Genomic DNA, 23,865 nt, shown 5'->3' with positions numbered 1-23,865 from the left:
GTGTTAGTTTCTCTATGAGATAGTAAAAGAAGGTTCAAATTGAACAGCTGCTGTCAACGGCCATTCTAAGCTGAATGTGCCTGCTCTCGTCAGATCGCAGCAGCAATGCAGCTTAAGGCTTGGCAAGTACCAGCATGGGAGACTGGCTGGGAATCCCAAGTTCCGTTGGCCTTTTTGAACCTGAAAATTGTGTTAGTTTCTCTATGAGATAGTAAAAGAAGGTTCAAATTGAACAGCTGCTGTCAACGGCCATTCTAAGCTGAATGTGCCTGCTCTCGTCAGATCGCAGCAGCAATGCAGCTTAAGGCTTGGCAAGTACCAGCATGGGAGACTGGCTGGGAATCCCAAGTTCCGTTGACCTTTTTGAACCTGAAAATTGTGTTAGTTTCTCTATGAGATAGTAAAAGAAGGTTCAAATTGAACAGCTGCTGTCAACGGCCATTCTAAGCTGAATGTGCCTGCTCTCGTCAGATCGCAGCAGCAATGCAGCTTAAGGCTTGGCAAGTACCAGCATGGGAGACTGGCTGGGAATCCTAAGTTCCGTTGACCTTTTTGAACCTGAAAATTGTGTTAGTTTCTCTATGAGATAGTAAAAGAAGGTTCAAATTGAACAGCTGCTGTCAACGGCCATTCTAAGCTGAATGTGCCTGCTCTCGTCAGATCGCAGCAGCAATGCAGCTTAAGGCTTGGCAAGTACCAGCATGGGCGACTGGCTGGGAATCCCAAGTTCCGTTGACCTTTTTGAACCTGAAAATTGTGTTAGTTTCTCTATGAGATAGTAAAAGAAGGTTCAAATTGAACAGCTGCTGTCAACGGCCATTCTAAGCTGAATGTGCCTGCTCTCGTCAGATCGCAGCAGCAATGCAGCTTAAGGCTTGGCAAGTACCAGCATGGGCGACTGGCTGGGAATCCCAAGTTCCGTTGACCTTTTTGAACATGAAAATTGTGTTAGTTTCTCTATGAGATAGTAAAAGAAGGTTCAAATTGAACAGCTGCTGTCAACGGCCATTCTAAGCTGAATGTGCCTGCTCTCGTCAGATCGCAGCAGCAATGCAGCTTAAGGCTTGGCAAGTACCAGCATGGGAGACTGGCTGGGAATCCCAAGTTCCGTTGGCCTTTTTGAACCTGAAAATTGTGTTAGTTTCTCTATGAGATAGTAAAAGAAGGTTCAAATTGAACAGCTGCTGTCAACGTCCATTCTAAGCTGAATGTGCCTGCTCTCGTCAGATCGCAGCAGCAATGCAGCTTAAGGCTTGGCAAGTACCAGCATGGGAGACTGGCTGGGAATCCCAAGTTCCGTTGACCTTTTTGAACCTGAAAATTGTGTTAGTTTCTCTATGAGATAGTAAAAGAAGGTTCAAATTGAACAGCTGCTGTCAACGGCCATTCTAAGCTGAATGTGCCTGCTCTCGTCAGATCGCAGCAGCAATGCAGCTTAAGGCTTGGCAAGTACCAGCATGGGAGACTGGCTGGGAATCCCAAGTTCCGTTGACCTTTTTGAACCTGAAAATTGTGTTAGTTTCTCTATGAGATAGTAAAAGAAGGTTCAAATTGAACAGCTGCTGTCAACGGCCATTCTAAGCTGAATGTGCCTGCTCTCGTCAGATCGCAGCAGCAATGCAGCTTAAGGCTTGGCAAGTACCAGCATGGGCGACTGGCTGGGAATCCCAAGTTCCGTTGACCTTTTTGAACCTGAAAATTGTGTTAGTTTCTCTATGAGATAGTAAAAGAAGGTTCAAATTGAACAGCTGCTGTCAACGGCCATTCTAAGCTGAATGTGCCTGCTCTCGTCAGATCGCAGCAGCAATGCAGCTTAAGGCTTGGCAAGTACCAGCATGGGCGACTGGCTGGGAATCCCAAGTTCCGTTGACCTTTTTGAACATGAAAATTGTGTTAGTTTCTCTATGAGATAGTAAAAGAAGGTTCAAATTGAACAGCTGCTGTCAACGGCCATTCTAAGCTGAATGTGCCTGCTCTCGTCAGATCGCAGCAGCAATGCAGCTTAAGGCTTGGCAAGTACCAGCATGGGAGACTGGCTGGGAATTTTAAGTTCCGTTGGCCTTTTTGAACCTGAAAATTGTGTTAGTTTCTCTATGAGATAGTAAAAGAAGGTTCAAATTGAACAGCTGCTGTCAACGGCCATTCTAAGCTGAATGTGCCTGCTCTCGTCAGATCGCAGCAGCAATGCAGCTTAAGGCTTGGCAAGTACCAGCATGGGAGACTGGCTGGGAATCCCAAGTTCCGTTGACCTTTTTGAACCTGAAAATTGTGTTAGTTTCTCTATGAGATAGTAAAAGAAGGTTCAAATTGAACAGCTGCTGTCAACGGCCATTCTAAGCTGAATGTGCCTGCTCTCGTCAGATCGCAGCAGCAATGCAGCTTAAGGCTTGGCAAGTACCAGCATGGGAGACTGGCTGGGAATCCCAAGTTCCTTTGACCTTTTTGAACCTGAAAATTGTGTTAGTTTCTATGTCAAAGATGGTAAAAGAAGGTTCAAATTGAACAGCTGCTGTCAACGGCCATTCTAAGCTGAATGTGCCTGCTCTCGTCAGATCGCAGCAGCAATGCAGCTTAAGGCTTGGCAAGTACCAGCATGGGAGACTGGCTGGGAATCCCAAGTTCCGTTGACCTTTTTGAACCTGAAAATTGTGTTAGTTTCTCTATGAGATAGTAAAAGAAGGTTCAAATTGAACAGCTGCTGTCAACGGCCATTCTAAGCTGAATGTGCCTGCTCTTGTCAGATCGCAGCAGCAATGCAGCTTAAGGCTTGGCAAGTACCAGCATGGGAGACTGGCTGGGAATCCCAAGTTCCGTTGACCTTTTTGAACCTGAAAATTGTGTTAGTTTCTATGTCAAAGATGGTAAAAGAAGGTTCAAATTGAACAGCTGCTGTCAACGGCCATTCTAAGCTGAATGTGCCTGCTCTCGTCAGATCGCAGCAGCAATGCAGCTTAAGGCTTGGCAAGTACCAGCATGGGAGACTGGCTGGGAATCCCAAGTTCCGTTGACCTTTTTGAACCTGAAAATTGTGTTAGTTTCTCTATGAGATAGTAAAAGAAGGTTCAAATTGAACAGCTGCTGTCAACGGCCATTCTAAGCTGAATGTGCCTGCTCTCGTCAGATCGCAGCAGCAATGCAGCTTAAGGCTTGGCAAGTACCAGCATGGGAGACTGGCTGGGAATCCCAAGTTCCGTTGACCTTTTTGAACCTGAAAATTGTGTTAGTTTCTCTATGAGATAGTAAAAGAAGGTTCAAATTGAACAGCTGCTGTCAACGGCCATTCTAAGCTGAATGTGCCTGCTCTTGTCAGATCGCAGCAGCAATGCAGCTTAAGGCTTGGCAAGTTCCAGCATGGGAGACTGGCTGGGAATCCCAAGTTCCGTTGCCCTTTTTGAACCTGAAAATTGTGTTAGTTTCTATGTCAAAGATGGTAAAAGAAGGTTCAAATTGAACAGCTGCTGTCAACGGCCATTCTAAGCTGAATGTGCCTGCTCTCATCAGATCGCAGCAGCAATACAGCTTAAGGCTTGGCAAGTACCAGCGTGGGAGACTGGCTGGGAATCCCAAGTTCCGTTGGCCTTTTTGAACCTGAAAATTGTGTTAGTTTCTCTATGAGATAGTAAAAGAAGGTTTAAATTGAACAGCTGCTGTCAACGGCCATTCTAAGCTGAATGTGCCTGCTCTCGTCAGATCGCAGCAGCAATGCAGCTTAAGGCTTGGCAAGTACCAGCATGGGAGACTGGCTGGGAATCCCAAGTTCCGTTGACCTTTTTGAACCTGAAAATTGTGTTAGTTTCTCTATGAGATAGTAAAAGAAGGTTCAAATTGAACAGCTGCTGTCAACGGCCATTCTAAGCTGAATGTGCCTGCTCTCGTCAGATCGCAGCAGCAATGCAGCTTAAGGCTTGGCAAGTACCAGCATGGGAGACTGGCTGGGAATCCCAAGTTCCGTTGACCTTTTTGAACCTGAAAATTGTGTTAGTTTCTCTATGAGATAGTAAAAGAAGGTTCAAATTGAACAGCTGCTGTCAACGGCCATTCTAAGCTGAATGTGCCTGCTCTCGTCAGATCGCAGCAGCAATGCAGCTTAAGGCTTGGCAAGTACCAGCATGGGAGACTGGCTGGGAATCCCAAGTTCCGTTGACCTTTTTGAACCTGAAAATTGTGTTAGTTTCTCTATGAGATAGTAAAAGAAGGTTCAAATTGAACAGCTGCTGTCAACGGCCATTCTAAGCTGAATGTGCCTGCTCTCGTCAGATCGCAGCAGCAATGCAGCTTAAGGCTTGGCAAGTACCAGCATGGGAGACTGGCTGGGAATCCCAAGTTCCGTTGACCTTTTTGAACCTGAAAATTGTGTTAGTTTCTCTATGAGATAGTAAAAGAAGGTTCAAATTGAACAGCTGCTGTCAACGGCCATTCTAAGCTGAATGTGCCTGCTCTCGTCAGATCGCAGCAGCAATGCAGCTTAAGGCTTGGCAAGTACCAGCATGGGAGACTGGCTGGGAATCCCAAGTTCCGTTGACCTTTTTGAACCTGAAAATTGTGTTAGTTTCTATGTCAAAGATGGTAAAAGAAGGTTCAAATTGAACAGCTGCTGTCAACGGCCATTCTAAGCTGAATGTGCCTGCTCTCGTCAGATCGCAGCAGCAATGCAGCTTAAGGCTTGGCAAGTACCAGCATGGGAGACTGGCTGGGAATCCCAAGTTCCGTTGACCTTTTTGAACCTGAAAATTGTGTTAGTTTCTCTATGAGATAGTAAAAGAAGGTTCAAATTGAACAGCTGCTGTCAACGGCCATTCTAAGCTGAATGTGCCTGCTCTCGTCAGATCGCAGCAGCAATGCAGCTTAAGGCTTGGCAAGTACCAGCATGGGAGACTGGCTGGGAATCCCAAGTTCCGTTGACCTTTTTGAACATGAAAATTGTGTTAGTTTCTCTATGAGATAGTAAAAGAAGGTTCAAATTGAACAGCTGCTGTCAACGGCCATTCTAAGCTGAATGTGCCTGCTCTCGTCAGATCGCAGCAGCAATGCAGCTTAAGGCTTGGCAAGTACCAGCATGGGAGACTGGCTGGGAATCCCAAGTTCCGTTGACCTTTTTGAACCTGAAAATTGTGTTAGTTTCTATGTCAAAGATGGTAAAAGAAGGTTCAAATTGAACAGCTGCTGTCAACGGCCATTCTAAGCTGAATGTGCCTGCTCTCGTCAGATCGCAGCAGCAATGCAGCTTAAGGCTTGGCAAGTACCAGCATGGGAGACTGGCTGGGAATCCTAAGTTCCGTTGACCTTTTTGAACCTGAAAATTGTGTTAGTTTCTCTATGAGATAGTAAAAGAAGGTTCAAATTGAACAGCTGCTGTCAACGGCCATTCTAAGCTGAATGTGCCTGCTCTCGTCAGATCGCAGCAGCAATGCAGCTTAAGGCTTGGCAAGTACCAGCATGGGCGACTGGCTGGGAATCCCAAGTTCCGTTGACCTTTTTGAACATGAAAATTGTGTTAGTTTCTCTATGAGATAGTAAAAGAAGGTTCAAATTGAACAGCTGCTGTCAACGGCCATTCTAAGCTGAATGTGCCTGCTCTCGTCAGATCGCAGCAGCAATGCAGCTTAAGGCTTGGCAAGTACCAGCATGGGAGACTGGCTGGGAATCCCAAGTTCCTTTGACCTTTTTGAACCTGAAAATTGTGTTAGTTTCTATGTCAAAGATGGTAAAAGAAGGTTCAAATTGAACAGCTGCTGTCAACGGCCATTCTAAGCTGAATGTGCCTGCTCTCGTCAGATCGCAGCAGCAATGCAGCTTAAGGCTTGGCAAGTACCAGCATGGGAGACTGGCTGGGAATCCCAAGTTCCGTTGACCTTTTTGAACCTGAAAATTGTGTTAGTTTCTCTATGAGATAGTAAAAGAAGGTTCAAATTGAACAGCTGCTGTCAACGGCCATTCTAAGCTGAATGTGCCTGCTCTTGTCAGATCGCAGCAGCAATGCAGCTTAAGGCTTGGCAAGTACCAGCATGGGAGACTGGCTGGGAATCCCAAGTTCCGTTGACCTTTTTGAACCTGAAAATTGTGTTAGTTTCTATGTCAAAGATGGTAAAAGAAGGTTCAAATTGAACAGCTGCTGTCAACGGCCATTCTAAGCTGAATGTGCCTGCTCTCGTCAGATCGCAGCAGCAATGCAGCTTAAGGCTTGGCAAGTACCAGCATGGGAGACTGGCTGGGAATCCCAAGTTCCGTTGACCTTTTTGAACCTGAAAATTGTGTTAGTTTCTCTATGAGATAGTAAAAGAAGGTTCAAATTGAACAGCTGCTGTCAACGGCCATTCTAAGCTGAATGTGCCTGCTCTCGTCAGATCGCAGCAGCAATGCAGCTTAAGGCTTGGCAAGTACCAGCATGGGAGACTGGCTGGGAATCCCAAGTTCCGTTGACCTTTTTGAACCTGAAAATTGTGTTAGTTTCTCTATGAGATAGTAAAAGAAGGTTCAAATTGAACAGCTGCTGTCAACGGCCATTCTAAGCTGAATGTGCCTGCTCTTGTCAGATCGCAGCAGCAATGCAGCTTAAGGCTTGGCAAGTACCAGCATGGGAGACTGGCTGGGAATCCCAAGTTCCGTTGCCCTTTTTGAACCTGAAAATTGTGTTAGTTTCTATGTCAAAGATGGTAAAAGAAGGTTCAAATTGAACAGCTGCTGTCAACGGCCATTCTAAGCTGAATGTGCCTGCTCTCATCAGATCGCAGCAGCAATACAGCTTAAGGCTTGGCAAGTACCAGCGTGGGAGACTGGCTGGGAATCCCAAGTTCCGTTGGCCTTTTTGAACCTGAAAATTGTGTTAGTTTCTCTATGAGATAGTAAAAGAAGGTTCAAATTGAACAGCTGCTGTCAACGGCCATTCTAAGCTGAATGTGCCTGCTCTCGTCAGATCGCAGCAGCAATGCAGCTTAAGGCTTGGCAAGTACCAGCATGGGAGACTGGCTGGGAATCCCAAGTTCCGTTGACCTTTTTGAACATGAAAATTGTGTTAGTTTCTCTATGAGATAGTAAAAGAAGGTTCAAATTGAACAGCTGCTGTCAACGGCCATTCTAAGCTGAATGTGCCTGCTCTCGTCAGATCGCAGCAGCAATGCAGCTTAAGGCTTGGCAAGTACCAGCATGGGAGACTGGCTGGGAATCCCAAGTTCCGTTGACCTTTTTGAACCTGAAAATTGTGTTAGTTTCTCTATGAGATAGTAAAAGAAGGTTCAAATTGAACAGCTGCTGTCAACGGCCATTCTAAGCTGAATGTGCCTGCTCTCGTCAGATCGCAGCAGCAATGCAGCTTAAGGCTTGGCAAGTACCAGCATGGGAGACTGGCTGGGAATCCCAAGTTCCGTTGACCTTTTTGAACCTGAAAATTGTGTTAGTTTCTCTATGAGATAGTAAAAGAAGGTTCAAATTGAACAGCTGCTGTCAACGGCCATTCTAAGCTGAATGTGCCTGCTCTCGTCAGATCGCAGCAGCAATGCAGCTTAAGGCTTGGCAAGTACCAGCATGGGAGACTGGCTGGGAATCCCAAGTTCCGTTGACCTTTTTGAACCTGAAAATTGTGTTAGTTTCTATGTCAAAGATGGTAAAAGAAGGTTCAAATTGAACAGCTGCTGTCAACGGCCATTCTAAGCTGAATGTGCCTGCTCTCGTCAGATCGCAGCAGCAATGCAGCTTAAGGCTTGGCAAGTACCAGCATGGGAGACTGGCTGGGAATCCCAAGTTCCGTTGACCTTTTTGAACCTGAAAATTGTGTTAGTTTCTCTATGAGATAGTAAAAGAAGGTTCAAATTGAACAGCTGCTGTCAACGGCCATTCTAAGCTGAATGTGCCTGCTCTCGTCAGATCGCAGCAGCAATGCAGCTTAAGGCTTGGCAAGTACCAGCATGGGAGACTGGCTGGGAATCCCAAGTTCCGTTGACCTTTTTGAACATGAAAATTGTGTTAGTTTCTCTATGAGATAGTAAAAGAAGGTTCAAATTGAACAGCTGCTGTCAACGGCCATTCTAAGCTGAATGTGCCTGCTCTCGTCAGATCGCAGCAGCAATGCAGCTTAAGGCTTGGCAAGTACCAGCATGGGAGACTGGCTGGGAATCCCAAGTTCCGTTGACCTTTTTGAACCTGAAAATTGTGTTAGTTTCTATGTCAAAGATGGTAAAAGAAGGTTCAAATTGAACAGCTGCTGTCAACGGCCATTCTAAGCTGAATGTGCCTGCTCTCGTCAGATCGCAGCAGCAATGCAGCTTAAGGCTTGGCAAGTACCAGCATGGGAGACTGGCTGGGAATCCTAAGTTCCGTTGACCTTTTTGAACCTGAAAATTGTGTTAGTTTCTCTATGAGATAGTAAAAGAAGGTTCAAATTGAACAGCTGCTGTCAACGGCCATTCTAAGCTGAATGTGCCTGCTCTCGTCAGATCGCAGCAGCAATGCAGCTTAAGGCTTGGCAAGTACCAGCATGGGAGACTGGCTGGGAATCCCAAGTTCCGTTGACCTTTTTGAACCTGAAAATTGTGTTAGTTTCTATGTCAAAGATGGTAAAAGAAGGTTCAAATTGAACAGCTGCTGTCAACGGCCATTCTAAGCTGAATGTGCCTGCTCTCGTCAGATCGCAGCAGCAATGCAGCTTAAGGCTTGGCAAGTACCAGCATGGGAGACTGGCTGGGAATCCCAAGTTCCGTTGGCCTTTTTGAACCTGAAAATTGTGTTAGTTTCTCTATGAGATAGTAAAAGAAGGTTCAAATTGAACAGCTGCTGTCAACGGCCATTCTAAGCTGAATGTGCCTGCTCTCGTCAGATCGCAGCAGCAATGCAGCTTAAGGCTTGGCAAGTACCAGCATGGGCGACTGGCTGGGAATCCCAAGTTCCGTTGACCTTTTTGAACATGAAAATTGTGTTAGTTTCTCTATGAGATAGTAAAAGAAGGTTCAAATTGAACAGCTGCTGTCAACGGCCATTCTAAGCTGAATGTGCCTGCTCTCGTCAGATCGCAGCAGCAATGCAGCTTAAGGCTTGGCAAGTACCAGCATGGGAGACTGGCTGGGAATCCCAAGTTCCTTTGACCTTTTTGAACCTGAAAATTGTGTTAGTTTCTATGTCAAAGATGGTAAAAGAAGGTTCAAATTGAACAGCTGCTGTCAACGGCCATTCTAAGCTGAATGTGCCTGCTCTCGTCAGATCGCAGCAGCAATGCAGCTTAAGGCTTGGCAAGTACCAGCATGGGAGACTGGCTGGGAATCCCAAGTTCCGTTGACCTTTTTGAACCTGAAAATTGTGTTAGTTTCTCTATGAGATAGTAAAAGAAGGTTCAAATTGAACAGCTGCTGTCAACGGCCATTCTAAGCTGAATGTGCCTGCTCTTGTCAGATCGCAGCAGCAATGCAGCTTAAGGCTTGGCAAGTACCAGCATGGGAGACTGGCTGGGAATCCCAAGTTCCGTTGACCTTTTTGAACCTGAAAATTGTGTTAGTTTCTATGTCAAAGATGGTAAAAGAAGGTTCAAATTGAACAGCTGCTGTCAACGGCCATTCTAAGCTGAATGTGCCTGCTCTCGTCAGATCGCAGCAGCAATGCAGCTTAAGGCTTGGCAAGTACCAGCATGGGAGACTGGCTGGGAATCCCAAGTTCCGTTGACCTTTTTGAACCTGAAAATTGTGTTAGTTTCTCTATGAGATAGTAAAAGAAGGTTCAAATTGAACAGCTGCTGTCAACGGCCATTCTAAGCTGAATGTGCCTGCTCTCGTCAGATCGCAGCAGCAATGCAGCTTAAGGCTTGGCAAGTACCAGCATGGGAGACTGGCTGGGAATCCCAAGTTCCGTTGACCTTTTTGAACCTGAAAATTGTGTTAGTTTCTCTATGAGATAGTAAAAGAAGGTTCAAATTGAACAGCTGCTGTCAACGGCCATTCTAAGCTGAATGTGCCTGCTCTTGTCAGATCGCAGCAGCAATGCAGCTTAAGGCTTGGCAAGTACCAGCATGGGAGACTGGCTGGGAATCCCAAGTTCCGTTGCCCTTTTTGAACCTTAAAATTGTGTTAGTTTCTATGTCAAAGATGGTAAAAGAAGGTTCAAATTGAACAGCTGCTGTCAACGGCCATTCTAAGCTGAATGTGCCTGCTCTCATCAGATCGCAGCAGCAATACAGCTTAAGGCTTGGCAAGTACCAGCGTGGGAGACTGGCTGGGAATCCCAAGTTCCGTTGGCCTTTTTGAACCTGAAAATTGTGTTAGTTTCTCTATGAGATAGTAAAAGAAGGTTCAAATTGAACAGCTGCTGTCAACGGCCATTCTAAGCTGAATGTGCCTGCTCTCGTCAGATCGCAGCAGCAATGCAGCTTAAGGCTTGGCAAGTACCAGCATGGGAGACTGGCTGGGAATCCCAAGTTCCGTTGACCTTTTTGAACCTGAAAATTGTGTTAGTTTCTCTATGAGATAGTAAAAGAAGGTTCAAATTGAACAGCTGCTGTCAACGGCCATTCTAAGCTGAATGTGCCTGCTCTCGTCAGATCGCAGCAGCAATGCAGCTTAAGGCTTGGCAAGTACCAGCATGGGAGACTGGCTGGGAATCCCAAGTTCCGTTGACCTTTTTGAACCTGAAAATTGTGTTAGTTTCTCTATGAGATAGTAAAAGAAGGTTCAAATTGAACAGCTGCTGTCAACGGCCATTCTAAGCTGAATGTGCCTGCTCTCGTCAGATCGCAGCAGCAATGCAGCTTAAGGCTTGGCAAGTACCAGCATGGGAGACTGGCTGGGAATCCCAAGTTCCGTTGACCTTTTTGAACCTGAAAATTGTGTTAGTTTCTCTATGAGATAGTAAAAGAAGGTTCAAATTGAACAGCTGCTGTCAACGGCCATTCTAAGCTGAATGTGCCTGCTCTCGTCAGATCGCAGCAGCAATGCAGCTTAAGGCTTGGCAAGTACCAGCATGGGAGACTGGCTGGGAATCCCAAGTTCCGTTGACCTTTTTGAACCTGAAAATTGTGTTAGTTTCTATGTCAAAGATGGTAAAAGAAGGTTCAAATTGAACAGCTGCTGTCAACGGCCATTCTAAGCTGAATGTGCCTGCTCTCGTCAGATCGCAGCAGCAATGCAGCTTAAGGCTTGGCAAGTACCAGCATGGGAGACTGGCTGGGAATCCCAAGTTCCGTTGACCTTTTTGAACCTGAAAATTGTGTTAGTTTCTCTATGAGATAGTAAAAGAAGGTTCAAATTGAACAGCTGCTGTCAACGGCCATTCTAAGCTGAATGTGCCTGCTCTCGTCAGATCGCAGCAGCAATGCAGCTTAAGGCTTGGCAAGTACCAGCATGGGAGACTGGCTGGGAATCCCAAGTTCCGTTGACCTTTTTGAACATGAAAATTGTGTTAGTTTCTCTATGAGATAGTAAAAGAAGGTTCAAATTGAACAGCTGCTGTCAACGGCCATTCTAAGCTGAATGTGCCTGCTCTCGTCAGATCGCAGCAGCAATGCAGCTTAAGGCTTGGCAAGTACCAGCATGGGAGACTGGCTGGGAATCCCAAGTTCCGTTGACCTTTTTGAACCTGAAAATTGTGTTAGTTTCTATGTCAAAGATGGTAAAAGAAGGTTCAAATTGAACAGCTGCTGTCAACGGCCATTCTAAGCTGAATGTGCCTGCTCTCGTCAGATCGCAGCAGCAATGCAGCTTAAGGCTTGGCAAGTACCAGCATGGGAGACTGGCTGGGAATCCTAAGTTCCGTTGACCTTTCTGAACCTGAAAATTGTGTTAGTTTCTCTATGAGATAGTAAAAGAAGGTTCAAATTGAACAGCTGCTGTCAACGGCCATTCTAAGCTGAATGTGCCTGCTCTCGTCAGATCGCAGCAGCAATGCAGCTTAAGGCTTGGCAAGTACCAGCATGGGAGACTGGCTGGGAATCCCAAGTTCCGTTGACCTTTTTGAACCTGAAAATTGTGTTAGTTTCTATGTCAAAGATGGTAAAAGAAGGTTCAAATTGAACAGCTGCTGTCAACGGCCATTCTAAGCTGAATGTGCCTGCTCTCGTCAGATCGCAGCAGCAATGCAGCTTAAGGCTTGGCAAGTACCAGCATGGGAGACTGGCTGGGAATCCCAAGTTCCGTTGGCCTTTTTGAACCTGAAAATTGTGTTAGTTTCTCTATGAGATAGTAAAAGAAGGTTCAAATTGAACAGCTGCTGTCAACAGCCATTCTAAGCTGAATGTGCCTGCTCTCGTCAGATCGCAGCAGCAATGCAGCTTAAGGCTTGGCAAGTACCAGCATGGGAGACTGGCTGGGAATCCCAAGTTCCGTTGACCTTTTTGAACCTGAAAATTGTGTTAGTTTCTATGTCAAAGATGGTAAAAGAAGGTTCAAATTGAACAGCTGCTGTCAACGGCCATTCTAAGCTGAATGTGCCTGCTCTCGTCAGATCGCAGCAGCAATGCAGCTTAAGGCTTGGCAAGTACCAGCATGGGAGACTGGCTGGGAATCCCAAGTTCCTTTGACCTTTTTGAACCTGAAAATTGTGTTAGTTTCTATGTCAAAGATGGTAAAAGAAGGTTCAAATTGAACAGCTGCTGTCAACGGCCATTCTAAGCTGAATGTGCCTGCTCTCGTTAGATCGCAGCAGCAATGCAGCTTAAGGCTTGGCAAGTACCAGCATGGGAGACTGGCTGGGAATCCCAAGTTCCGTTGACCTTTTTGAACCTGAAAATTGTGTTAGTTTCTCTATGAGATAGTAAAAGAAGGTTCAAATTGAACAGCTGCTGTCAACGGCCATTCTAAGCTGAATGTGCCTGCTCTCGTCAGATCGCAGCAGCAATGCAGCTTAAGGCTTGGCAAGTACCAGCATGGGCGACTGGCTGGGAATCCCAAGTTCCGTTGACCTTTTTGAACCTGAAAATTGTGTTAGTTTCTCTATGAGATAGTAAAAGAAGGTTCAAATTGAACAGCTGCTGTCAACGGCCATTCTAAGCTGAATGTGCCTGCTCTCGTCAGATCGCAGCAGCAATGCAGCTTAAGGCTTGGCAAGTACCAGCATGGGAGACTGGCTGGGAATCCCAAGTTCCGTTGGCCTTTTTGAACCTGAAAATTGTGTTAGTTTCTCTATGAGATAGTAAAAGAAGGTTCAAATTGAACAGCTGCTGTCAACGGCCATTCTAAGCTGAATGTGCCTGCTCTCGTCAGATCGCAGCAGCAATGCAGCTTAAGGCTTGGCAAGTACCAGCATGGGAGACTGGCTGGGAATCCCAAGTTCCGTTGACCTTTTTGAACCTGAAAATTGTGTTAGTTTCTCTATGAGATAGTAAAAGAAGGTTCAAATTGAACAGCTGCTGTCAACGGCCATTCTAAGCTGAATGTGCCTGCTCTCGTCAGATCGCAGCAGCAATGCAGCTTAAGGCTTGGCAAGTACCAGCATGGGAGACTGGCTGGGAATCCCAAGTTCTGTTGACCTTTTTGAACCTGAAAATTGTGTTAGTTTCTCTATGAGATAGTAAAAGAAGGTTCAAATTGAACAGCTGCTGTCAACGGCCATTCTAAGCTGAATGTGCCTGCTCTCGTCAGATCGCAGCAGCAATGCAGCTTAAGGCTTGGCAAGTACCAGCATGGGAGACTGGCTGGGAATCCCAAGTTCCGTTGACCTTTTTGAACCTGAAAATTGTGTTAGTTTCTCTATGAGATAGTAAAAGAAGGTTCAAATTGAACAGCTGCTGTCAACGGCCATTCTAAGCTGAATGTGCCTGCTCTCGTCAGATCGCAGCAGCAATGCAGCTTAAGGCTTGGCAAGTACCAGCATGGGAGACTGGCTGGGAATCCCAAGTTCCGTTGACCTTTTTGAACCTGAAAATTGTGTTAGTTTCTCTATGAGATAGTAAAAGAAGGTTCAAATTGAACAGCTGCTGTCAACGGCCATTCTAAGCTGAATTTGCCTGCTCTCGTCAGATCGCAGCAGCAATGCAGCTTAAGGCTTGGCAAGTACCAGCATGGGAGACTGGCTGGGAATCCCAAGTTCCGTTGACCTTTTTGAACATGAAAATTGTGTTAGTTTCTCTATGAGATAGTAAAAGAAGGTTCAAATTGAACAGCTGCTGTCAACGGCCATTCTAAGCTGAATGTGCCTGCTCTCGTCAGATCGCAGCAGCAATGCAGCTTAAGGCTTGGCAAGTACCAGCATGGGAGACTGGCTGGGAATCCCAAGTTCCTTTGACCTTTTTGAACCTGAAAATTGTGTTAGTTTCTATGTCAAAGATGGTAAAAGAAGGTTCAAATTGAACAGCTGCTGTCAACGGCCATTCTAAGCTGAATGTGCCTGCTCTCGTCAGATCGCAGCAGCAATGCAGCTTAAGGCTTGGCAAGTACCAGCATGGGAGAGTGGCTGGGAATCCCAAGTTCCATTGACCTTTTTGAACCTGAAAATTGTGTTAGTTTCTCTATGAGATAGTAAAAGAAGGTTCAAATTGAACAGCTGCTGTCAACGGCCATTCTAAGCTGAATGTGCCTGCTCTTGTCAGATCGCAGCAGCAATGCAGCTTAAGGCTTGGCAAGTACCAGCATGGGAGACTGGCTGGGAATCCCAAGTTCCGTTGACCTTTTTGAACCTGAAAATTGTGTTAGTTTCTATGTCAAAGATGGTAAAAGAAGGTTCAAATTGAACAGCTGCTGTCAACGGCCATTCTAAGCTGAATGTGCCTGCTCTCGTCAGATCGCAGCAGCAATGCAGCTTAAGGCTTGGCAAGTACCAGCATGGGAGACTGGCTGGGAATCCCAAGTTCCGTTGACCTTTTTGAACCTGAAAATTGTGTTAGTTTCTCTATGAGATAGTAAAAGAAGGTTCAAATTGAACAGCTGCTGTCAACGGCCATTCTAAGCTGAATGTGCCTGCTCTCGTCAGATCGCAGCAGCAATGCAGCTTAAGGCTTGGCAAGTACCAGCATGGGAGACTGGCTGGGAATCCCAAGTTCCGTTGACCTTTTTGAACCTGAAAATTGTGTTAGTTTCTCTATGAGATAGTAAAAGAAGGTTCAAATTGAACAGCTGCTGTCAACGGCCATTCTAAGCTGAATGTGCCTGCTCTTGTCAGATCGCAGCAGCAATGCAGCTTAAGGCTTGGCAAGTACCAGCATGGGAGACTGGCTGGGAATCCCAAGTTCCGTTGCCCTTTTTGAACCTGAAAATTGTGTTAGTTTCTATGTCAAAGATGGTAAAAGAAGGTTCAAATTGAACAGCTGCTGTCAACGGCCATTCTAAGCTGAATGTGCCTGCTCTCATCAGATCGCAGCAGCAATACAGCTTAAGGCTTGGCAAGTACCAGCGTGGGAGACTGGCTGGGAATCCCAAGTTCCGTTGGCCTTTTTGAACCTGAAAATTGTGTTAGTTTCTCTATGAGATAGTAAAAGAAGGTTCAAATTGAACAGCTGCTGTCAACGGCCATTCTAAGCTGAATGTGCCTGCTCTCGTCAGATCGCAGCAGCAATGCAGCTTAAGGCTTGGCAAGTACCAGCATGGGAGACTGGCTGGGAATCCCAAGTTCCGTTGACCTTTTTGAACCTGAAAATTGTGTTAGTTTCTCTATGAGATAGTAAAAGAAGGTTCAAATTGAACAGCTGCTGTCAACGGCCATTCTAAGCTGAATATGCCTGCTCTCGTCAGATCGCAGCAGCAATGCAGCTTAAGGCTTGGCAAGTACCAGCATGGGAGACTGGCTGGGAATCCCAAGTTCCGTTGACCTTTTTGAACCTGAAAATTGTGTTAGTTTCTCTATGAGATAGTAAAAGAAGGTTCAAATTGAACAGCTGCTGTCAACGGCCATTCTAAGCTGAATGTGCCTGCTCTCGTCAGATCGCAGCAGCAATGCAGCTTAAGGCTTGGCAAGTACCAGCATGGGAGACTGGCTGGGAATCCCAAGTTCCGTTGACCTTTTTGAACCTGAAAATTGTGTTAGTTTCTCTATGAGATAGTAAAAGAAGGTTCAAATTGAACAGCTGCTGTCAACGGCCATTCTAAGCTGAATGTGCCTGCTCTCGTCAGATCGCAGCAGCAATGCAGCTTAAGGCTTGGCAAGTACCAGCATGGGAGACTGGCTGGGAATCCCAAGTTCCGTTGACCTTTTTGAACCTGAAAATTGTGTTAGTTTCTATGTCAAAGATGGTAAAAGAAGGTTCAAATTGAACAGCTGCTGTCAACGGCCATTCTAAGCTGAATGTGCCTGCTCTCGTCAGATCGCAGCAGCAATGCAGCTTAAGGCTTGGCAAGTACCAGCATGGGAGACTGGCTGGGAATCCCAAGTTCCGTTGACCTTTTTGAACCTGAAAATTGTGTTAGTTTCTCTATGAGATAGTAAAAGAAGGTTCAAATTGAACAGCTGCTGTCAACGGCCATTCTAAGCTGAATGTGCCTGCTCTCGTCAGATCGCAGCAGCAATGCAGCTTAAGGCTTGGCAAGTACCAGCATGGGAGACTGGCTGGGAATCCCAAGTTCCGTTGACCTTTTTGAACCTGAAAATTGTGTTAGTTTCTCTATGAGATAGTAAAAGAAGGTTCAAATTGAACAGCTGCTGTCAACGGCCATTCTAAGCTGAATGTGCCTGCTCTCGTCAGATCGCAGCAGCAATGCAGCTTAAGGCTTGGCAAGTACCAGCATGGGAGACTGGCTGGGAATCCCAAGTTCCGTTGACCTTTTTGAACCTGAAAATTGTGTTAGTTTCTCTATGAGATAGTAAAAGAAGGTTCAAATTGAACAGCTGCTGTCAACGGCCATTCTAAGCTGAATGTGCCTGCTCTCGTCAGATCGCAGCAGCAATGCAGCTTAAGGCTTGGCAAGTACCAGCATGGGAGACTGGCTGGGAATCCTAAGTTCCGTTGACCTTTTTGAACCTGAAAATTGTGTTAGTTTCTCTATGAGATAGTAAAAGAAGGTTCAAATTGAACAGCTGCTGTCAACGGCCATTCTAAGCTGAATGTGCCTGCTCTCGTCAGATCGCAGCAGCAATGCAGCTTAAGGCTTGGCAAGTACCAGCATGGGCGACTGGCTGGGAATCCCAAGTTCCGTTGACCTTTTTGAACCTGAAAATTGTGTTAGTTTCTCTATGAGATAGTAAAAGAAGGTTCAAATTGAACAGCTGCTGTCAACGGCCATTCTAAGCTGAATGTGCCTGCTCTCGTCAGATCGCAGCAGCAATGCAGCTTAAGGCTTGGCAAGTACCAGCATGGGCGACTGGCTGGGAATCCCAAGTTCCGTTGACCTTTTTGAACATGAAAATTGTGTTAGTTTCTCTATGAGATAGTAAAAGAAGGTTCAAATTGAACAGCTGCTGTCAACGGCCATTCTAAGCTGAATGTGCCTGCTCTCGTCAGATCGCAGCAGCAATGCAGCTTAAGGCTTGGCAAGTACCAGCATGGGAGACTGGCTGGGAATCCCAAGTTCCGTTGGCCTTTTTGAACCTGAAAATTGTGTTAGTTTCTCTATGAGATAGTAAAAGAAGGTTCAAATTGAACAGCTGCTGTCAACGGCCATTCTAAGCTGAATGTGCCTGCTCTCGTCAGATCGCAGCAGCAATGCAGCTTAAGGCTTGGCAAGTACCAGCATGGGAGACTGGCTGGGAATCCCAAGTTCCGTTGACCTTTTTGAACCTGAAAATTGTGTTAGTTTCTCTATGAGATAGTAAAAGAAGGTTCAAATTGAACAGCTGCTGTCAACGGCCATTCTAAGCTGAATGTGCCTGCTCTCGTCAGATCGCAGCAGCAATGCAGCTTAAGGCTTGGCAAGTACCAGCATGGGAGACTGGCTGGGAATCCCAAGTTCCGTTGACCTTTTTGAACCTGAAAATTGTGTTAGTTTCTCTATGAGATAGTAAAAGAAGGTTCAAATTGAACAGCTGCTGTCAACGGCCATTCTAAGCTGAATGTGCCTGCTCTCGTCAGATCGCAGCAGCAATGCAGCTTAAGGCTTGGCAAGTACCAGCATGGGAGACTGGCTGGGAATCCCAAGTTCCGTTGACCTTTTTGAACCTGAAAATTGTGTTAGTTTCTCTATGAGATAGTAAAAGAAGGTTCAAATTGAACAGCTGCTGTCAACGGCCATTCTAAGCTGAATGTGCCTGCTCTCGTCAGATCGCAGCAGCAATGCAGCTTAAGGCTTGGCAAGTACCAGCATGGGAGACTGGCTGGGAATCCCAAGTTCCGTTGACCTTTTTGAACCTGAAAATTGTGTTAGTTTCTATGTCAAAGATGGTAAAAGAAGGTTCAAATTGAACAGCTGCTGTCAACGGCCATTCTAAGCTGAATGTGCCTGCTCTCGTCAGATCGCAGCAGCAATGCAGCTTAAGGCTTGGCAAGTACCAGCATGGGAGACTGGCTGGGAATCCCAAGTTCCTTTGACCTTTTTGAACCTGAAAATTGTGTTAGTTTCTCTATGAGATAGTAAAAGAAGGTTCAAATTGAACAGCTGCTGTCAACGGCCATTCTAAGCTGAATTTGCCTGCTCTCGTCAGATCGCAGCAGCAATGCAGCTTAAGGCTTGGCAAGTACCAGCATGGGAGACTGGCTGGGAATCCCAAGTTCCGTTGACCTTTTTGAACATGAAAATTGTGTTAGTTTCTCTATGAGATAGTAAAAGAAGGTTCAAATTGAACAGCTGCTGTCAACGGCCATTCTAAGCTGAATGTGCCTGCTCTCGTCAGATCGCAGCAGCAATGCAGCTTAAGGCTTGGCAAGTACCAGCATGGGAGACTGGCTGGGAATCCCAAGTTCCTTTGACCTTTTTGAACCTGAAAATTGTGTTAGTTTCTATGTCAAAGATGGTAAAAGAAGGTTCAAATTGAACAGCTGCTGTCAACGGCCATTCTAAGCTGAATGTGCCTGCTCTCGTCAGATCGCAGCAGCAATGCAGCTTAAGGCTTGGCAAGTACCAGCATGGGAGACTGGCTGGGAATCCCAAGTTCCGTTGACCTTTTTGAACCTGAAAATTGTGTTAGTTTCTCTATGAGATAGTAAAAGAAGGTTCAAATTGAACAGCTGCTGTCAACGGCCATTCTAAGCTGAATGTGCCTGCTCTTGTCAGATCGCAGCAGCAATGCAGCTTAAGGCTTGGCAAGTACCAGCATGGGAGACTGGCTGGGAATCCCAAGTTCCGTTGACCTTTTTGAACCTGAAAATTGTGTTAGTTTCTATGTCAAAGATGGTAAAAGAAGGTTCAAATTGAACAGCTGCTGTCAACGGCCATTCTAAGCTGAATGTGCCTGCTCTCGTCAGATCGCAGCAGCAATGCAGCTTAAGGCTTGGCAAGTACCAGCATGGGAGACTGGCTGGGAATCCCAAGTTCCGTTGACCTTTTTGAACCTGAAAATTGTGTTAGTTTCTCTATGAGATAGTAAAAGAAGGTTCAAATTGAACAGCTGCTGTCAACGGCCATTCTAAGCTGAATGTGCCTGCTCTCGTCAGATCGCAGCAGCAATGCAGCTTAAGGCTTGGCAAGTACCAGCATGGGAGACTGGCTGGGAATCCCAAGTTCCGTTGACCTTTTTGAACCTGAAAATTGTGTTAGTTTCTCTATGAGATAGTAAAAGAAGGTTCAAATTGAACAGCTGCTGTCAACGGCCATTCTAAGCTGAATGTGCCTGCTCTTGTCAGATCGCAGCAGCAATGCAGCTTAAGGCTTGGCAAGTACCAGCATGGGAGACTGGCTGGGAATCCCAAGTTCCGTTGCCCTTTTTGAACCTGAAAATTGTGTTAGTTTCTATGTCAAAGATGGTAAAAGAAGGTTCAAATTGAACAGCTGCTGTCAACGGCCATTCTAAGCTGAATGTGCCTGCTCTCATCAGATCGCAGCAGCAATACAGCTTAAGGCTTGGCAAGTACCAGCGTGGGAGACTGGCTGGGAATCCCAAGTTCCGTTGGCCTTTTTGAACCTGAAAATTGTGTTAGTTTCTCTATGAGATAGTAAAAGAAGGTTCAAATTGAACAGCTGCTGTCAACGGCCATTCTAAGCTGAATGTGCCTGCTCTCGTCAGATCGCAGCAGCAATGCAGCTTAAGGCTTGGCAAGTACCAGCATGGGAGACTGGCTGGGAATCCCAAGTTCCGTTGACCTTTTTGAACCTGAAAATTGTGTTAGTTTCTATGTCAAAGATGGTAAAAGAAGGTTCAAATTGAACAGCTGCTGTCAACGGCCATTCTAAGCTGAATGTGCCTGCTCTCGTCAGATCGCAGCAGCAATGCAGCTTAAGGCTTGGCAAGTACCAGCATGGGAGACTGGCAGGGAATCCTAAGTTCCGTTGACCTTTTTGAACCTGAAAATTGTGTTAGTTTCTCTATGAGATAGTAAAAGAAGGTTCAAATTGAACAGCTGCTGTCAACGGCCATTCTAAGCTGAATGTGCCTGCTCTCGTCAGATCGCAGCAGCAATGCAGCTTAAGGCTTGGCAAGTACCAGCATGGGAGACTGGCTGGGAATCCCAAGTTCCGTTGACCTTTTTGAACCTGAAAATTGTGTTAGTTTCTATGTCAAAGATGGTAAAAGAAGGTTCAAATTGAACAGCTGCTGTCAACGGCCATTCTAAGCTGAATGTGCCTGCTCTCGTCAGATCGCAGCAGCAATGCAGCTTAAGGCTTGGCAAGTACCAGCATGGGAGACTGGCTGGGAATCCCAAGTTCCGTTGGCCTTTTTGAACCTGAAAATTGTGTTAGTTTCTCTATGAGATAGTAAAAGAAGGTTCAAATTGAACAGCTGCTGTCAACGGCCATTCTAAGCTGAATGTGCCTGCGCTCGTCAGATCGCAGCAGCAATGCAGCTTAAGGCTTGGCAAGTACCAGCATGGGCGACTGGCTGGGAATCCCAAGTTCCGTTGACCTTTTTGAACATGAAAATTGTGTTAGTTTCTCTATGAGATAGTAAAAGAAGGTTCAAATTGAACAGCTGCTGTCAACGGCCATTCTAAGCTGAATGTGCCTGCTCTCGTCAGATCGCAGCAGCAATGCAGCTTAAGGCTTGGCAAGTACCAGCATGGGAGACTGGCTGGGAATCCCAAGTTCCTTTGACCTTTTTGAACCTGAAAATTGTGTTAGTTTCTATGTCAAAGATGGTAAAAGAAGGTTCAAATTGAACAGCTGCTGTCAACGGCCATTCTAAGCTGAATGTGCCTGCTCTCGTCAGATCGCAGCAGCAATGCAGCTTAAGGCTTGGCAAGTACCAGCATGGGAGACTGGCTGGGAATCCCAAGTTCCGTTGACCTTTTTGAACCTGAAAATTGTGTTAGTTTCTCTATGAGATAGTAAAAGAAGGTTCAAATTGAACAGCTGCTGTCAACGGCCATTCTAAGCTGAATGTGCCTGCTCTTGTCAGATCGCAGCAGCAATGCAGCTTAAGGCTTGGCAAGTACCAGCATGGGAGACTGGCTGGGAATCCCAAGTTCCGTTGACCTTTTTGAACATGAAAATTGTGTTAGTTTCTCTATGAGATAGTAAAAGAAGGTTCAAATTGAACAGCTGCTGTCAACGGCCATTCTAAGCTGAATGTGCCTGCTCTCGTCAGATCGCAGCAGCAATGCAGCTTAAGGCTTGGCAAGTACCAGCATGGGAGACTGGCTGGGAATCCCAAGTTCCGTTGACCTTTTTGAACCTGAAAATTGTGTTAGTTTCTATGTCAAAGATGGTAAAAGAAGGTTCAAATTGAACAGCTGCTGTCAACGGCCATTCTAAGCTGAATGTGCCTGCTCTCGTCAGATCGCAGCAGCAATGCAGCTTAAGGCTTGGCAAGTACCAGCATGGGAGACTGGCTGGGAATCCTAAGTTCCGTTGACCTTTTTGAACCTGAAAATTGTGTTAGTTTCTCTATGAGTTAGTAAAAGAAGGTTCAAATTGAACAGCTGCTGTCAACGGCCATTCTAAGCTGAATGTGCCTGCTCTTGTCAGATCGCAGCAGCAATGCAGCTTAAGGCTTGGCAAGTACCAGCATGGGAGACTGGCTGGGAATCCCAAGTTCCGTTGCCCTTTTTGAACCTGAAAATTGTGTTAGTTTCTATGTCAAAGATGGTAAAAGAAGGTTCAAATTGAACAGCTGCTGTCAACGGCCATTCTAAGCTGAATGTGCCTGCTCTCATCAGATCGCAGCAGCAATACAGCTTAAGGCTTGGCAAGTACCAGCGTGGGAGACTGGCTGGGAATCCCAAGTTCCGTTGGCCTTTTTGAACCTGAAAATTGTGTTAGTTTCTCTATGAGATAGTAAAAGAAGGTTCAAATTGAACAGCTGCTGTCAACGGCCATTCTAAGCTGAATGTGCCTGCTCTCGTCAGATCGCAGCAGCAATGCAGCTTAAGGCTTGGCAAGTACCAGCATGGGAGACTGGCTGGGAATCCCAAGTTCCGTTGACCTTTTTGAACCTGAAAATTGTGTTAGTTTCTCTATGAGATAGTAAAAGAAGGTTCAAATTGAACAGCTGCTGTCAACGGCCATTCTAAGCTGAATGTGCCTGCTCTCGTCAGATCGCAGCAGCAATGCAGCTTAAGGCTTGGCAAGTACCAGCATGGGAGACTGGCTGGGAATCCCAAGTTCCGTTGACCTTTTTGAACCTGAAAATTGTGTTAGTTTCTCTATGAGATAGTAAAAGAAGGTTCAAATTGAACAGCTGCTGTCAACGGCCATTCTAAGCTGAATGTGCCTGCTCTCGTCAGATCGCAGCAGCAATGCAGCTTAAGGCTTGGCAAGTACCAGCATGGGAGACTGGCTGGGAATCCCAAGTTCCGTTGACCTTTTTGAACCTGAAAATTGTGTTAGTTTCTCTATGAGATAGTAAAAGAAGGTTCAAATTGAACAGCTGCTGTCAACGGCCATTCTAAGCTGAATGTGCCTGCTCTCGTCAGATCGCAGCAGCAATGCAGCTTAAGGCTTGGCAAGTACCAGCATGGGAGACTGGCTGGGAATCCCAAGTTCCGTTGACCTTTTTGAACCTGAAAATTGTGTTAGTTTCTATGTCAAAGATGGTAAAAGAAGGTTCAAATTGAACAGCTGCTGTCAACGGCCATTCTAAGCTGAATGTGCCTGCTCTCGTCAGATCGCAGCAGCAATGCAGCTTAAGGCTTGGCAAGTACCAGCATGGGAGACTGGCTGGGAATCCCAAGTTCCGTTGACCTTTTTGAACCTGAAAATTGTGTTAGTTTCTCTATGAGATAGTAAAAGAAGGTTCAAATTGAACAGCTGCTGTCAACGGCCATTCTAAGCTGAATGTGCCTGCTCTCGTCAGATCGCAGCAGCAATGCAGCTTAAGGCTTGGCAAGTACCAGCATGGGAGACTGGCTGGGAATCCCAAGTTCCGTTGACCTTTTTGAACCTGAAAATTGTGTTAGTTTCTCTATGAGATAGTAAAAGAAGGTTCAAATTGAACAGCTGCTGTCAACGGCCATTCTAAGCTGAATGTGCCTGCTCTCGTCAGATCGCAGCAGCAATGCAGCTTAAGGCTTGGCAAGTACCAGCATGGGAGACTGGCTGGGAATCCCAAGTTCCGTTGACCTTTTTGAACCTGAAAATTGTGTTAGTTTCTCTATGAGATAGTAAAAGAAGGTTCAAATTGAACAGCTGCTGTCAACGGCCATTCTAAGCTGAATGTGCCTGCTCTCGTCAGATCGCAGCAGCAATGCAGCTTAAGGCTTGGCAAGTACCAGCATGGGAGACTGGCTGGGAATCCCAAGTTCCGTTGACCTTTTTGAACCTGAAAATTGTGTTAGTTTCTATGTCAAAGATGGTAAAAGAAGGTTCAAATTGAACAGCTGCTGTCAACGGCCATTCTAAGCTGAATGTGCCTGCTCTCGTCAGATCGCAGCAGCAATGCAGCTTAAGGCTTGGCAAGTACCAGCATGGGAGACTGGCTGGGAATCCCAAGTTCCGTTGACCT

The 23,865-nt window shown here is 45.9% G+C and overlaps 124 pseudogenes; all 124 read left to right on the top strand.

The window, feature by feature from the left end:
- The first annotated feature begins 52 nt into the window (after window positions 1–52).
- LOC140110113 (5S ribosomal RNA) lies at window positions 53–171 on the top strand (annotated as a pseudogene).
- Window positions 172–241: 70 nt separating this feature from the next.
- Window positions 242–360, top strand: LOC140109937 (5S ribosomal RNA; annotated as a pseudogene).
- A 70-nt stretch (window positions 361–430) lies between these two features.
- LOC140110175 (5S ribosomal RNA) lies at window positions 431–549 on the top strand (annotated as a pseudogene).
- Window positions 550–619: 70 nt separating this feature from the next.
- On the top strand, window positions 620–738 carry LOC140110017 (5S ribosomal RNA; annotated as a pseudogene).
- Window positions 739–808: 70 nt separating this feature from the next.
- Window positions 809–927, top strand: LOC140110016 (5S ribosomal RNA; annotated as a pseudogene).
- A 70-nt stretch (window positions 928–997) lies between these two features.
- On the top strand, window positions 998–1,116 carry LOC140110112 (5S ribosomal RNA; annotated as a pseudogene).
- Window positions 1,117–1,186: 70 nt separating this feature from the next.
- On the top strand, window positions 1,187–1,305 carry LOC140110216 (5S ribosomal RNA; annotated as a pseudogene).
- Window positions 1,306–1,375: 70 nt separating this feature from the next.
- Window positions 1,376–1,494, top strand: LOC140109936 (5S ribosomal RNA; annotated as a pseudogene).
- Window positions 1,495–1,564: 70 nt separating this feature from the next.
- Window positions 1,565–1,683, top strand: LOC140110015 (5S ribosomal RNA; annotated as a pseudogene).
- Window positions 1,684–1,753: 70 nt separating this feature from the next.
- On the top strand, window positions 1,754–1,872 carry LOC140110014 (5S ribosomal RNA; annotated as a pseudogene).
- Window positions 1,873–1,942: 70 nt separating this feature from the next.
- On the top strand, window positions 1,943–2,061 carry LOC140109631 (5S ribosomal RNA; annotated as a pseudogene).
- A 70-nt stretch (window positions 2,062–2,131) lies between these two features.
- On the top strand, window positions 2,132–2,250 carry LOC140109935 (5S ribosomal RNA; annotated as a pseudogene).
- A 70-nt stretch (window positions 2,251–2,320) lies between these two features.
- On the top strand, window positions 2,321–2,439 carry LOC140109654 (5S ribosomal RNA; annotated as a pseudogene).
- Window positions 2,440–2,511: 72 nt separating this feature from the next.
- Window positions 2,512–2,630, top strand: LOC140109934 (5S ribosomal RNA; annotated as a pseudogene).
- Window positions 2,631–2,700: 70 nt separating this feature from the next.
- Window positions 2,701–2,819, top strand: LOC140110202 (5S ribosomal RNA; annotated as a pseudogene).
- Window positions 2,820–2,891: 72 nt separating this feature from the next.
- LOC140109933 (5S ribosomal RNA) lies at window positions 2,892–3,010 on the top strand (annotated as a pseudogene).
- A 70-nt stretch (window positions 3,011–3,080) lies between these two features.
- On the top strand, window positions 3,081–3,199 carry LOC140109931 (5S ribosomal RNA; annotated as a pseudogene).
- A 261-nt stretch (window positions 3,200–3,460) lies between these two features.
- On the top strand, window positions 3,461–3,579 carry LOC140110136 (5S ribosomal RNA; annotated as a pseudogene).
- A 70-nt stretch (window positions 3,580–3,649) lies between these two features.
- LOC140109930 (5S ribosomal RNA) lies at window positions 3,650–3,768 on the top strand (annotated as a pseudogene).
- Window positions 3,769–3,838: 70 nt separating this feature from the next.
- On the top strand, window positions 3,839–3,957 carry LOC140109929 (5S ribosomal RNA; annotated as a pseudogene).
- Window positions 3,958–4,027: 70 nt separating this feature from the next.
- Window positions 4,028–4,146, top strand: LOC140109928 (5S ribosomal RNA; annotated as a pseudogene).
- Window positions 4,147–4,216: 70 nt separating this feature from the next.
- LOC140109927 (5S ribosomal RNA) lies at window positions 4,217–4,335 on the top strand (annotated as a pseudogene).
- Window positions 4,336–4,405: 70 nt separating this feature from the next.
- Window positions 4,406–4,524, top strand: LOC140109925 (5S ribosomal RNA; annotated as a pseudogene).
- Window positions 4,525–4,596: 72 nt separating this feature from the next.
- On the top strand, window positions 4,597–4,715 carry LOC140109924 (5S ribosomal RNA; annotated as a pseudogene).
- Window positions 4,716–4,785: 70 nt separating this feature from the next.
- LOC140109923 (5S ribosomal RNA) lies at window positions 4,786–4,904 on the top strand (annotated as a pseudogene).
- A 70-nt stretch (window positions 4,905–4,974) lies between these two features.
- On the top strand, window positions 4,975–5,093 carry LOC140109922 (5S ribosomal RNA; annotated as a pseudogene).
- A 72-nt stretch (window positions 5,094–5,165) lies between these two features.
- LOC140110174 (5S ribosomal RNA) lies at window positions 5,166–5,284 on the top strand (annotated as a pseudogene).
- Window positions 5,285–5,354: 70 nt separating this feature from the next.
- LOC140110012 (5S ribosomal RNA) lies at window positions 5,355–5,473 on the top strand (annotated as a pseudogene).
- Window positions 5,474–5,543: 70 nt separating this feature from the next.
- Window positions 5,544–5,662, top strand: LOC140109653 (5S ribosomal RNA; annotated as a pseudogene).
- Window positions 5,663–5,734: 72 nt separating this feature from the next.
- On the top strand, window positions 5,735–5,853 carry LOC140109920 (5S ribosomal RNA; annotated as a pseudogene).
- A 70-nt stretch (window positions 5,854–5,923) lies between these two features.
- LOC140110201 (5S ribosomal RNA) lies at window positions 5,924–6,042 on the top strand (annotated as a pseudogene).
- A 72-nt stretch (window positions 6,043–6,114) lies between these two features.
- LOC140109919 (5S ribosomal RNA) lies at window positions 6,115–6,233 on the top strand (annotated as a pseudogene).
- A 70-nt stretch (window positions 6,234–6,303) lies between these two features.
- LOC140109918 (5S ribosomal RNA) lies at window positions 6,304–6,422 on the top strand (annotated as a pseudogene).
- A 70-nt stretch (window positions 6,423–6,492) lies between these two features.
- Window positions 6,493–6,611, top strand: LOC140109693 (5S ribosomal RNA; annotated as a pseudogene).
- Window positions 6,612–6,683: 72 nt separating this feature from the next.
- LOC140110134 (5S ribosomal RNA) lies at window positions 6,684–6,802 on the top strand (annotated as a pseudogene).
- A 70-nt stretch (window positions 6,803–6,872) lies between these two features.
- On the top strand, window positions 6,873–6,991 carry LOC140109917 (5S ribosomal RNA; annotated as a pseudogene).
- A 70-nt stretch (window positions 6,992–7,061) lies between these two features.
- Window positions 7,062–7,180, top strand: LOC140109916 (5S ribosomal RNA; annotated as a pseudogene).
- Window positions 7,181–7,250: 70 nt separating this feature from the next.
- On the top strand, window positions 7,251–7,369 carry LOC140109915 (5S ribosomal RNA; annotated as a pseudogene).
- Window positions 7,370–7,439: 70 nt separating this feature from the next.
- Window positions 7,440–7,558, top strand: LOC140109913 (5S ribosomal RNA; annotated as a pseudogene).
- A 72-nt stretch (window positions 7,559–7,630) lies between these two features.
- On the top strand, window positions 7,631–7,749 carry LOC140109912 (5S ribosomal RNA; annotated as a pseudogene).
- A 70-nt stretch (window positions 7,750–7,819) lies between these two features.
- Window positions 7,820–7,938, top strand: LOC140109911 (5S ribosomal RNA; annotated as a pseudogene).
- A 70-nt stretch (window positions 7,939–8,008) lies between these two features.
- LOC140109909 (5S ribosomal RNA) lies at window positions 8,009–8,127 on the top strand (annotated as a pseudogene).
- A 72-nt stretch (window positions 8,128–8,199) lies between these two features.
- On the top strand, window positions 8,200–8,318 carry LOC140110173 (5S ribosomal RNA; annotated as a pseudogene).
- A 70-nt stretch (window positions 8,319–8,388) lies between these two features.
- Window positions 8,389–8,507, top strand: LOC140109908 (5S ribosomal RNA; annotated as a pseudogene).
- A 72-nt stretch (window positions 8,508–8,579) lies between these two features.
- LOC140110110 (5S ribosomal RNA) lies at window positions 8,580–8,698 on the top strand (annotated as a pseudogene).
- A 70-nt stretch (window positions 8,699–8,768) lies between these two features.
- On the top strand, window positions 8,769–8,887 carry LOC140110011 (5S ribosomal RNA; annotated as a pseudogene).
- A 70-nt stretch (window positions 8,888–8,957) lies between these two features.
- Window positions 8,958–9,076, top strand: LOC140109652 (5S ribosomal RNA; annotated as a pseudogene).
- Window positions 9,077–9,148: 72 nt separating this feature from the next.
- LOC140109907 (5S ribosomal RNA) lies at window positions 9,149–9,267 on the top strand (annotated as a pseudogene).
- Window positions 9,268–9,337: 70 nt separating this feature from the next.
- LOC140110200 (5S ribosomal RNA) lies at window positions 9,338–9,456 on the top strand (annotated as a pseudogene).
- Window positions 9,457–9,528: 72 nt separating this feature from the next.
- On the top strand, window positions 9,529–9,647 carry LOC140109906 (5S ribosomal RNA; annotated as a pseudogene).
- Window positions 9,648–9,717: 70 nt separating this feature from the next.
- Window positions 9,718–9,836, top strand: LOC140109905 (5S ribosomal RNA; annotated as a pseudogene).
- Window positions 9,837–9,906: 70 nt separating this feature from the next.
- LOC140109692 (5S ribosomal RNA) lies at window positions 9,907–10,025 on the top strand (annotated as a pseudogene).
- A 72-nt stretch (window positions 10,026–10,097) lies between these two features.
- On the top strand, window positions 10,098–10,216 carry LOC140110133 (5S ribosomal RNA; annotated as a pseudogene).
- Window positions 10,217–10,286: 70 nt separating this feature from the next.
- LOC140109904 (5S ribosomal RNA) lies at window positions 10,287–10,405 on the top strand (annotated as a pseudogene).
- A 70-nt stretch (window positions 10,406–10,475) lies between these two features.
- LOC140109903 (5S ribosomal RNA) lies at window positions 10,476–10,594 on the top strand (annotated as a pseudogene).
- A 70-nt stretch (window positions 10,595–10,664) lies between these two features.
- Window positions 10,665–10,783, top strand: LOC140109901 (5S ribosomal RNA; annotated as a pseudogene).
- A 70-nt stretch (window positions 10,784–10,853) lies between these two features.
- Window positions 10,854–10,972, top strand: LOC140109900 (5S ribosomal RNA; annotated as a pseudogene).
- Window positions 10,973–11,044: 72 nt separating this feature from the next.
- LOC140109898 (5S ribosomal RNA) lies at window positions 11,045–11,163 on the top strand (annotated as a pseudogene).
- A 70-nt stretch (window positions 11,164–11,233) lies between these two features.
- LOC140109897 (5S ribosomal RNA) lies at window positions 11,234–11,352 on the top strand (annotated as a pseudogene).
- Window positions 11,353–11,422: 70 nt separating this feature from the next.
- Window positions 11,423–11,541, top strand: LOC140109896 (5S ribosomal RNA; annotated as a pseudogene).
- Window positions 11,542–11,613: 72 nt separating this feature from the next.
- LOC140110171 (5S ribosomal RNA) lies at window positions 11,614–11,732 on the top strand (annotated as a pseudogene).
- A 70-nt stretch (window positions 11,733–11,802) lies between these two features.
- LOC140109895 (5S ribosomal RNA) lies at window positions 11,803–11,921 on the top strand (annotated as a pseudogene).
- Window positions 11,922–11,993: 72 nt separating this feature from the next.
- Window positions 11,994–12,112, top strand: LOC140110108 (5S ribosomal RNA; annotated as a pseudogene).
- A 70-nt stretch (window positions 12,113–12,182) lies between these two features.
- LOC140109617 (5S ribosomal RNA) lies at window positions 12,183–12,301 on the top strand (annotated as a pseudogene).
- Window positions 12,302–12,373: 72 nt separating this feature from the next.
- Window positions 12,374–12,492, top strand: LOC140109651 (5S ribosomal RNA; annotated as a pseudogene).
- A 72-nt stretch (window positions 12,493–12,564) lies between these two features.
- Window positions 12,565–12,683, top strand: LOC140110036 (5S ribosomal RNA; annotated as a pseudogene).
- Window positions 12,684–12,753: 70 nt separating this feature from the next.
- LOC140110009 (5S ribosomal RNA) lies at window positions 12,754–12,872 on the top strand (annotated as a pseudogene).
- Window positions 12,873–12,942: 70 nt separating this feature from the next.
- Window positions 12,943–13,061, top strand: LOC140110107 (5S ribosomal RNA; annotated as a pseudogene).
- A 70-nt stretch (window positions 13,062–13,131) lies between these two features.
- On the top strand, window positions 13,132–13,250 carry LOC140109894 (5S ribosomal RNA; annotated as a pseudogene).
- Window positions 13,251–13,320: 70 nt separating this feature from the next.
- Window positions 13,321–13,439, top strand: LOC140110031 (5S ribosomal RNA; annotated as a pseudogene).
- Window positions 13,440–13,509: 70 nt separating this feature from the next.
- On the top strand, window positions 13,510–13,628 carry LOC140109893 (5S ribosomal RNA; annotated as a pseudogene).
- Window positions 13,629–13,698: 70 nt separating this feature from the next.
- On the top strand, window positions 13,699–13,817 carry LOC140109892 (5S ribosomal RNA; annotated as a pseudogene).
- Window positions 13,818–13,887: 70 nt separating this feature from the next.
- LOC140110145 (5S ribosomal RNA) lies at window positions 13,888–14,006 on the top strand (annotated as a pseudogene).
- Window positions 14,007–14,076: 70 nt separating this feature from the next.
- LOC140109650 (5S ribosomal RNA) lies at window positions 14,077–14,195 on the top strand (annotated as a pseudogene).
- Window positions 14,196–14,456: 261 nt separating this feature from the next.
- LOC140110199 (5S ribosomal RNA) lies at window positions 14,457–14,575 on the top strand (annotated as a pseudogene).
- Window positions 14,576–14,647: 72 nt separating this feature from the next.
- LOC140109891 (5S ribosomal RNA) lies at window positions 14,648–14,766 on the top strand (annotated as a pseudogene).
- Window positions 14,767–14,836: 70 nt separating this feature from the next.
- Window positions 14,837–14,955, top strand: LOC140109889 (5S ribosomal RNA; annotated as a pseudogene).
- A 70-nt stretch (window positions 14,956–15,025) lies between these two features.
- LOC140109691 (5S ribosomal RNA) lies at window positions 15,026–15,144 on the top strand (annotated as a pseudogene).
- A 72-nt stretch (window positions 15,145–15,216) lies between these two features.
- On the top strand, window positions 15,217–15,335 carry LOC140110132 (5S ribosomal RNA; annotated as a pseudogene).
- Window positions 15,336–15,405: 70 nt separating this feature from the next.
- LOC140109887 (5S ribosomal RNA) lies at window positions 15,406–15,524 on the top strand (annotated as a pseudogene).
- Window positions 15,525–15,594: 70 nt separating this feature from the next.
- Window positions 15,595–15,713, top strand: LOC140110035 (5S ribosomal RNA; annotated as a pseudogene).
- Window positions 15,714–15,783: 70 nt separating this feature from the next.
- LOC140109886 (5S ribosomal RNA) lies at window positions 15,784–15,902 on the top strand (annotated as a pseudogene).
- Window positions 15,903–15,972: 70 nt separating this feature from the next.
- On the top strand, window positions 15,973–16,091 carry LOC140109885 (5S ribosomal RNA; annotated as a pseudogene).
- A 72-nt stretch (window positions 16,092–16,163) lies between these two features.
- Window positions 16,164–16,282, top strand: LOC140109884 (5S ribosomal RNA; annotated as a pseudogene).
- A 70-nt stretch (window positions 16,283–16,352) lies between these two features.
- LOC140109883 (5S ribosomal RNA) lies at window positions 16,353–16,471 on the top strand (annotated as a pseudogene).
- Window positions 16,472–16,541: 70 nt separating this feature from the next.
- LOC140109882 (5S ribosomal RNA) lies at window positions 16,542–16,660 on the top strand (annotated as a pseudogene).
- Window positions 16,661–16,730: 70 nt separating this feature from the next.
- LOC140110170 (5S ribosomal RNA) lies at window positions 16,731–16,849 on the top strand (annotated as a pseudogene).
- A 70-nt stretch (window positions 16,850–16,919) lies between these two features.
- LOC140110008 (5S ribosomal RNA) lies at window positions 16,920–17,038 on the top strand (annotated as a pseudogene).
- Window positions 17,039–17,108: 70 nt separating this feature from the next.
- On the top strand, window positions 17,109–17,227 carry LOC140110007 (5S ribosomal RNA; annotated as a pseudogene).
- A 70-nt stretch (window positions 17,228–17,297) lies between these two features.
- LOC140110106 (5S ribosomal RNA) lies at window positions 17,298–17,416 on the top strand (annotated as a pseudogene).
- Window positions 17,417–17,486: 70 nt separating this feature from the next.
- LOC140109881 (5S ribosomal RNA) lies at window positions 17,487–17,605 on the top strand (annotated as a pseudogene).
- A 70-nt stretch (window positions 17,606–17,675) lies between these two features.
- LOC140109880 (5S ribosomal RNA) lies at window positions 17,676–17,794 on the top strand (annotated as a pseudogene).
- Window positions 17,795–17,864: 70 nt separating this feature from the next.
- LOC140109879 (5S ribosomal RNA) lies at window positions 17,865–17,983 on the top strand (annotated as a pseudogene).
- Window positions 17,984–18,053: 70 nt separating this feature from the next.
- LOC140109876 (5S ribosomal RNA) lies at window positions 18,054–18,172 on the top strand (annotated as a pseudogene).
- A 72-nt stretch (window positions 18,173–18,244) lies between these two features.
- On the top strand, window positions 18,245–18,363 carry LOC140109649 (5S ribosomal RNA; annotated as a pseudogene).
- Window positions 18,364–18,433: 70 nt separating this feature from the next.
- Window positions 18,434–18,552, top strand: LOC140110144 (5S ribosomal RNA; annotated as a pseudogene).
- A 70-nt stretch (window positions 18,553–18,622) lies between these two features.
- Window positions 18,623–18,741, top strand: LOC140109648 (5S ribosomal RNA; annotated as a pseudogene).
- A 72-nt stretch (window positions 18,742–18,813) lies between these two features.
- LOC140109875 (5S ribosomal RNA) lies at window positions 18,814–18,932 on the top strand (annotated as a pseudogene).
- A 70-nt stretch (window positions 18,933–19,002) lies between these two features.
- On the top strand, window positions 19,003–19,121 carry LOC140110197 (5S ribosomal RNA; annotated as a pseudogene).
- Window positions 19,122–19,193: 72 nt separating this feature from the next.
- On the top strand, window positions 19,194–19,312 carry LOC140109874 (5S ribosomal RNA; annotated as a pseudogene).
- A 70-nt stretch (window positions 19,313–19,382) lies between these two features.
- LOC140109873 (5S ribosomal RNA) lies at window positions 19,383–19,501 on the top strand (annotated as a pseudogene).
- A 70-nt stretch (window positions 19,502–19,571) lies between these two features.
- LOC140109690 (5S ribosomal RNA) lies at window positions 19,572–19,690 on the top strand (annotated as a pseudogene).
- A 72-nt stretch (window positions 19,691–19,762) lies between these two features.
- On the top strand, window positions 19,763–19,881 carry LOC140110130 (5S ribosomal RNA; annotated as a pseudogene).
- A 70-nt stretch (window positions 19,882–19,951) lies between these two features.
- LOC140109872 (5S ribosomal RNA) lies at window positions 19,952–20,070 on the top strand (annotated as a pseudogene).
- Window positions 20,071–20,142: 72 nt separating this feature from the next.
- Window positions 20,143–20,261, top strand: LOC140109630 (5S ribosomal RNA; annotated as a pseudogene).
- Window positions 20,262–20,331: 70 nt separating this feature from the next.
- Window positions 20,332–20,450, top strand: LOC140109871 (5S ribosomal RNA; annotated as a pseudogene).
- A 72-nt stretch (window positions 20,451–20,522) lies between these two features.
- Window positions 20,523–20,641, top strand: LOC140110105 (5S ribosomal RNA; annotated as a pseudogene).
- Window positions 20,642–20,711: 70 nt separating this feature from the next.
- On the top strand, window positions 20,712–20,830 carry LOC140109629 (5S ribosomal RNA; annotated as a pseudogene).
- Window positions 20,831–20,900: 70 nt separating this feature from the next.
- Window positions 20,901–21,019, top strand: LOC140109646 (5S ribosomal RNA; annotated as a pseudogene).
- A 72-nt stretch (window positions 21,020–21,091) lies between these two features.
- On the top strand, window positions 21,092–21,210 carry LOC140109870 (5S ribosomal RNA; annotated as a pseudogene).
- A 70-nt stretch (window positions 21,211–21,280) lies between these two features.
- Window positions 21,281–21,399, top strand: LOC140110195 (5S ribosomal RNA; annotated as a pseudogene).
- Window positions 21,400–21,469: 70 nt separating this feature from the next.
- LOC140109869 (5S ribosomal RNA) lies at window positions 21,470–21,588 on the top strand (annotated as a pseudogene).
- A 72-nt stretch (window positions 21,589–21,660) lies between these two features.
- LOC140110169 (5S ribosomal RNA) lies at window positions 21,661–21,779 on the top strand (annotated as a pseudogene).
- A 70-nt stretch (window positions 21,780–21,849) lies between these two features.
- On the top strand, window positions 21,850–21,968 carry LOC140109688 (5S ribosomal RNA; annotated as a pseudogene).
- A 72-nt stretch (window positions 21,969–22,040) lies between these two features.
- On the top strand, window positions 22,041–22,159 carry LOC140110129 (5S ribosomal RNA; annotated as a pseudogene).
- A 70-nt stretch (window positions 22,160–22,229) lies between these two features.
- On the top strand, window positions 22,230–22,348 carry LOC140109868 (5S ribosomal RNA; annotated as a pseudogene).
- A 70-nt stretch (window positions 22,349–22,418) lies between these two features.
- On the top strand, window positions 22,419–22,537 carry LOC140109867 (5S ribosomal RNA; annotated as a pseudogene).
- Window positions 22,538–22,607: 70 nt separating this feature from the next.
- Window positions 22,608–22,726, top strand: LOC140109864 (5S ribosomal RNA; annotated as a pseudogene).
- A 70-nt stretch (window positions 22,727–22,796) lies between these two features.
- Window positions 22,797–22,915, top strand: LOC140109863 (5S ribosomal RNA; annotated as a pseudogene).
- Window positions 22,916–22,987: 72 nt separating this feature from the next.
- On the top strand, window positions 22,988–23,106 carry LOC140109862 (5S ribosomal RNA; annotated as a pseudogene).
- Window positions 23,107–23,176: 70 nt separating this feature from the next.
- LOC140109861 (5S ribosomal RNA) lies at window positions 23,177–23,295 on the top strand (annotated as a pseudogene).
- A 70-nt stretch (window positions 23,296–23,365) lies between these two features.
- On the top strand, window positions 23,366–23,484 carry LOC140109860 (5S ribosomal RNA; annotated as a pseudogene).
- A 70-nt stretch (window positions 23,485–23,554) lies between these two features.
- Window positions 23,555–23,673, top strand: LOC140109859 (5S ribosomal RNA; annotated as a pseudogene).
- Window positions 23,674–23,745: 72 nt separating this feature from the next.
- LOC140109858 (5S ribosomal RNA) lies at window positions 23,746–23,864 on the top strand (annotated as a pseudogene).
- Window position 23,865: the final 1 nt, after the last annotated feature.

Source organism: Engystomops pustulosus, unplaced genomic scaffold, assembly GCF_040894005.1.
Source record: "Engystomops pustulosus unplaced genomic scaffold, aEngPut4.maternal MAT_SCAFFOLD_235, whole genome shotgun sequence".
NCBI classification, from domain to species: domain Eukaryota; kingdom Metazoa; phylum Chordata; class Amphibia; order Anura; family Leptodactylidae; genus Engystomops; species Engystomops pustulosus.
This window is presented reverse-complemented; position numbering and strand designations above follow the sequence as displayed.